This window comes from Myotis davidii, unplaced genomic scaffold, assembly GCF_000327345.1.
Source record: "Myotis davidii unplaced genomic scaffold, ASM32734v1 scaffold972, whole genome shotgun sequence".
Classification (NCBI taxonomy): Eukaryota; Metazoa; Chordata; class Mammalia; order Chiroptera; family Vespertilionidae; genus Myotis; species Myotis davidii.
Genome location: NW_006283637.1, coordinates 263,663 through 270,266, shown reverse-complemented (window position 1 = coordinate 270,266; position 6,604 = coordinate 263,663). Strand labels below are relative to the sequence as shown.

General features: G+C 38.1%; 1 pseudogene; it reads left to right on the top strand.

The window, feature by feature from the left end:
* Nucleotides 1–2,612: 2,612 nt before the first annotated feature.
* On the top strand, nucleotides 2,613–4,099 carry LOC102766860 (annotated as a pseudogene).
* The last annotated feature ends 2,505 nt before the right edge of the window (nucleotides 4,100–6,604 follow it).

The window sequence follows — 6,604 nt, the reverse complement described above, 5'->3', positions numbered from 1 at the left end:
CAAGCCAAACTGGCACTTGATTAAGCCCAGCTAAGCACAACCCAAATTGTCAGCCAACACAACTGTTAACTAAAGAAAGTGAGCTATATTAAAGCACTGTGCTTTGGGCAGTTCACTATACAGCCAATATAAACAGACCCCTTTATTCCCTTCTACTATGGGGTACAGGTCACTTCTCAACTGAAAATCTCAATTGTCAATGGATTGCCATCAACTTTTAATTAACAGTTAAATTGAGAGTGGTATATAGTGTTAATGCATGTTTCTCTCTGTCTGTGTGTGTGTGTGTGTGTGTGTGTGTGTTACAATCTATCTCCTTTTACCTCTCCAGCTTTATCTCCTACTTCAAAGATTGTCCTTTTCCATGTCAGAGAACGTGATGTGTTTTTGCCGTGCCTTAGGCTTGGGACTGGCATACTCATTCAACACAATACACAAGCCATCCACACTTGGCTTGCACCACCTCCTACCTGTGGCTTTCCCTGACCACTCCACACGCAGCACCCACTCATGGGGACTTCCTGGATGGACTATCTTATTTATTGTTTATGTCTGTCTCACCTTGACCATTATTCCTTTAAGGACAATAGTATGTCTTATTGTCTTTCTTCCCAAAGCCTAATTACGTGTTAGACACTTAACTGATAATTCACTGGTTCTCCAGAGGGAACAATTTTGAGTGAATTGGTGTTACCCAAACATTACACAAGGCAGAGCTGCTTACTACTGAGAAGCCCCAAGAATTAGAAGCCATAATGAGGCAACACTAGGTAAGAGTATAATTAGAAGTCCCCTCCAGAGAGACTGAGCAAGATTATGATGTCTGTCCCAAGAACTAGCAGGCAGTGCAATGAGATTCAAGAGCTCTGGGACACTTAGGTGGAGATGGGAATTGAGTTTCCTCCTATACTAATTAATGTGATAGGGACTGGGCACAGAGGGAGTAATTACACTGGATTCCAAGGCTCCTAATTAAAGAAATAGCCCCATTTTACTCAATGCTGAGCGAAGTGCTCTATTCCCCGTAGGCCTGGCATCTAGGGTATACACATTTACTTTTTCCAAACTAGGCAAGAGCCGGGCAATGATTGCTATTTCTTCACTAATGAGTATGGGAAACTATTGAGCAAGGCCTATGCAACATTCAGCACCTTCATTCAAGGATGAGAAAGTGCCCCCACCACTCACCCAAAGACCACACACAAGCATTCCAAGGGAAAAGGCAGGGTGCAGAGATTTCAGAAAGGCAGGTGTAGGATATTAATGCTTAAATATATTCATGTGACCTGTGACCATGTGCCCCTCGCATCAGACACCATCAGCCCAACTGATTCATCAGTTGATACGGACATGAAAGGCAGAGCAGTCAAGAAGGGAAGCGGGGTCTGAACAGAGTAAGCACTTTGACAAAGGGTCCCAGTTTCTAGCTGATAAGCTGACTCTTCCCGCCTGTCTGTTACAGATGAATGATCACTTTACTGTGGTGTGTGGAAGACTGTGGTTAATCTATGTAAAAAAATATTTAAATGTGACATCCTATGTGAGGTGGGGAAGGTAGTTTTTCAAAATTAGGAAAAACATTAAGTCAAAACAACTGTCAACTGGTCTGAGTCTGGAACTTGTCTTTAGGAAGCAGATTTATTTATTTAGATTCCCAAGGAGTAATTGGGTAGGCTAGAAAAAAATCAGCTTTTATTCTGAATTCAGGAACGTAGCAGTAGGCTAAAGACATAACAGAGCTTGTGTTGCTTACACTAAAGGGTGAGAAGATTTGTCTAAGCTCCTGTATAATGGGAATACAGTTGAAAAAAAATTGCTAGTCTTAGCCTCTATTTAAGGAGTCTATAGAAGAACCCCCCCAAAAACAGGGGAGACAAAAATAAGGATACTAGAGAAAGCTTTAATTTCTGACACAGTAGCTACAGCAACCAGTAAACAGACTAACATTTAGCAAGAAAAAACACACACTAAAGGCCTGCTACCTGCTGTTCTTTTTATCTAACACATCATGTCAAGCTTTCAACAAAAAATTGCAAGGCATGTTAAAAAGTGAGAAAAAAAATAAGTCTAAAATGAGAAGGCAAGCATCAGAACCAGACTTGGGTATGGCAGAGATTTTGGAATTATGAGATAAGGAATTTAAAATAACTATAGTCAATATGTTAAGGGTTCTAATAGAAAAAGTGAACATGTAAAAACAAATGGGTAACGTAAGCAAAGAGAAACTCTAAGAAAGAATCAAAAGGGAATGTTAGAAATAAAAAATGTCCAAATGAAAATACAAGGAGAGAAAAGAATGAACAGTATATCTGAGAACTGTTGGGGCAATTACAAAAGGTGTAACATGTGTAATGGGAATACTAGGAGAAGAATGAGAGAAAGGACCAGAATATTTGAAGTAATAATGAATGAGAATTTTCCAAAATTAATTACAAACACCAAACCACAGATCCTGGAAGCTAAGAGATCAACAAGCAGAATCAATACCAAAGAAAATTTACATTGAGGCATATTATATTTAAATTGCAGAAAATCAACATATAAATACACCCAGAATTTATTAACAAAAACAAAAAAAAAAGGCTCTTCTATCTGGAAATTTAAAGATACACCCAGAATTTATTAACAAAAACAAAAAAAGGCTCTTCTATCTGGAAATTTAAAAACCTCTTATTAACTCCTGAGCAAAAGGAGAAATACAGACTGAAATTACAGAATTTTAAAGAAATAATGATTTCCAAGACATATGCTCTAATCTATGGAATGCATTTTAAAGCAGTGAACAAAGGAAAATTCACTGCACAAAACACTTGTTAATAAAAGATTAAGAATCAATTACCACTTTAAAAAAAAATAAACCAAAAGAAAGCATAAAGAGAAAATGGAGATAAAAGCAGAAATTAACGAGGAAGGTGCTGAGCACCGAGAAGCCACTTGCCAGACTTGTGGCTCTGTTACCATGACACCTCCCTTCATGGAAGTTCCTCAGACCTGCCCCAGCCTTACTGTTTATATCAACAACCTCAATGAGAAGATCAGGAAGAATGAGCTGAAGAAGTCCTTGTACACTCTCTTCTCCCAGTTTGGCCAGATTCTGAATATCCTGTCACAGAGCCTGAAGATGAGGGCCCAGCACTTGTCATCTTCAAAAAGGACAGCAGCACCAGGGCCCTGCGCTCCATGCAGGCGTCCCTTTCTACAACAAACCCATGCGCCCCCGTATGCCAATACCGACTCGGATATCATTGCCGAGATGAAGGGCACCTTTGTGGAGCAGGACTAGAAGTGGGAGAAGAGGGAACCCAAGAGCCAGGAGACCCCAGCTGCTAAGAAAGTGGCACAGGGTAGGGCAGTCAGTCTCATCGTGGGGGCTGTCCCAGGGCCTGTCCTGGGCATGGGGCCATGACTCAGGTGCCCCGCATCGTGCACACATTTGGGACCAGCCTCCCCACATGCTGTCCCCTGGCATGATCCCATCTCCAGGTCTCTAACATGGCGAGATCCCACCGGAGCCACTGCCCCCGCAGTGTATGCCAGGTCAGATGCCACCTACCCAGCTTCTTGCAGAAAACCCACTAAATCACCTCTTGTTCCTCAGCAACCTGCCAGAGACCAACAAGTTCATGCTGTCCATGTGTTTCAACCAGTTCTCTGTCTTCAAGGTCTGGCTGGTCCTAGGGCAGCATGACATGGCCTTTGTGGAGTCTGACAATAGGGTACAGGCAGGGGCCCTTGGAGACTCCCTAGAGGGGTTCAAGATCACCCAGAACTACCCCACAAAGATCTCCTTTGTCAAGAAGTAGCGCCTTTTCCCCATGCCTGTCCACAGCTCCTTGGGGACTCCCCTCCTCCCCTTGGTTCAGCCCCCTGGAGGGAAGTTCCCCTCTGGAGCCTTCTTAGAGCTGTATATGTGAGTGGTCACACAGCATTGTACCTTATCTGTCCCCAGACATTGCACCTGGTGCTGTTAGGCTGAAATTAAGGTATTTTTGGTTTGTTTTTGCTTGGGGAAAAAAAAGAAATTAATGAGGAACACAGAAAAGCAATCAATCTAACCAGTCAAAATTCCACTTTTTTTTTTTTTAACAAATAAACCACTCATTTGATTCAGAAAAAGGAAAGGCAAATATACAAAAAAAAGGTGATGACACAGATTCAGAAAACATTTTTTTAAATCATAAGATGACTTTGTTGACCTCTACACTAGATGAATTAGGCAATTTCCTAGGAAAATACAGATTACCAACGCTGACATCATTCAACTTAGCTTCAGACATACCAATGACCATAAAAGAAACAAAATCCCTAAGGGAATATCCCACTAGAAAAGCACTTGACCAGGATGGTTTCACAGTGAGTTCTACTAAATCTTCCAAAACCACCGAGTACTAACACTGTATAAACTATTCCAGAGCATTGAAAAGGAAAGAAATATTACTATATCTTCTTATGAAGCACGTATAATACAAATATCTAAACCAGGTAAAGACAGTACAAAGCAAACTATGGGCCAATTATCATTCATGAAAATCAATAAATTCTAAACAAAATACTAACAGATTCCAAAACCACATTAAGAAAATAATACACCATGACCAAGTGAAATTCATTAAAATGAAAGACTTTTTGAATGCTGAGAAATTTATTAATATCATATACTAGTATTAGTAAATCAGAAAGATTTTGACAAAATTCACCACCCATTCATGGTAAACTTCCAAGAGTATAATGTACCTTCTAAATATGATAAAATAAATATTTACTCTAAAACATTATCTTAATTAATGGAAAAACAAAAGGGACCTTACCCCTAGAACAAGGTAAGAATGCCCACTATTTCTGCTACTACTTATCACTGCACTAGAGGTATTAGCCAATGCAATTAGACAAACAAAAAGAGGCATAAGAATTGGTAAACAAGTAAAGCTATCATAATTTAGATGACACAGTATTATGCCTGGAAAACTCCAAAAAAGCAATAATAAAACTTAAAAAGTAAAAGAATTCAGTCAAATAGCAAGTTATAAAATTAAGATACAAAATCAGTAGCTTTCATATACAGAAACTATAAAGTCATAATGGTATAGAAAAATCTCATTTAAATAAAGAATTAAATATTTAGGGGAAACAACAAAAATTTGTTATAAGGAAAGCTTGTACAAGGAAAATTTTTAAACATCCTGACAAACACTAAAGTAGACTTAAATGAAAAGACATCCCCTTGTTCTTGGATAAGACGATTTAACAATATAGAGATGTTAGTTCTCTCCAAGTGAACTTATAAATTCAAGGCAATGCCAATAAAAATACCAACAAGCTAATTTTATGGAGTTGGACAATAGGAAAGTGAATATACAAAAGGGCAAGAATACCTAGGGAAACACTGAAAAAGAAAAACCGTGAGGGGGAAACCAGATCACATAGACATTAAAACTTATTATAAAGCTTCTTATAATTTAAACATTGTGGCAAAAAAAATAAAGTTCAGAATTAGGCTAAAAACACATAAAACTCAGTATATGACAAATGTGGTATCTCAAAAGGAGATGAACTTGGGGTAAAGATGTACTTTTAAAATAAATGATCTGGGTCAATGTGGGAAAAATACACAAAAATCAATTCTAGGTGAACTGTAGATCTAAATGTACATATTGAAACAACAGGACTTGTAAATACACAAAAATCAATTCTAGGTGAACTGTACATTTAGAAATATTGAAACAACAGGATTTGTAGAAAAAAATGTAGAATATCTTCTTGCCTTAGGGGTGGGCAAATACTCAGGAACAGAATAGCACTGTCCATAAAGATTAGATGACATTAAAATTAATTCATTTCATAAAAAAAATACCAGTTAAAACATTGAAGAGACAAGCCACAAAGTTGGAGAAAATATTTGTAAAATATATCCAACCACAGGGCTCACATCTGGAATACATAATAAGAAAAAGGCAGGTAATTCAATAGCTTCTTGGAAAGCAAATTTGCACAACCACTTTGGAAATTGGCATCATCTATGAAAAGTGAACATATGCATCCCATATGACCAGCAATTTCAATACAGGGTACACACCCAAGAGAAATACATACACTGTGAACTATCAGAAATATTAAAATATGCTCATCGCATTATTCATAATAGTCCCAAGCTGAAAAGTCAAAATGTCTGCCCATCAACACAAAGTGCTTAAACAAACTGTGGATATTCAAAACAAGGGAACACAATAAAATGTACTAGCTAGAGATACTCAAAACGATACGCATCCATTTCACAAAAACATTAGGGAAAATTAAGACAGATACAAAAGAACATATACTGTATGGTTCCACTTGTATGGGGTAAGAAACAAAAACCCCAAGCCATATTGTCAGTCAGAATATTGGTCACCTACGGGGAGGGGAAGGGCTTGTCAGTTGAAAGAGGCGAGAAAGGGTATCAGGAATGCTGGCAGTACTTTTTCTTGCCTGATTATATGGATGTGTTCATATATTAAGGATATGTGATTATATGGATACGTGATAATTTAGCTGTTGTATATGTACAAATTAAGTATTTTTCTGCATTTTAGTAAAATCTGTTTTAAATGTTACCACACATACACAA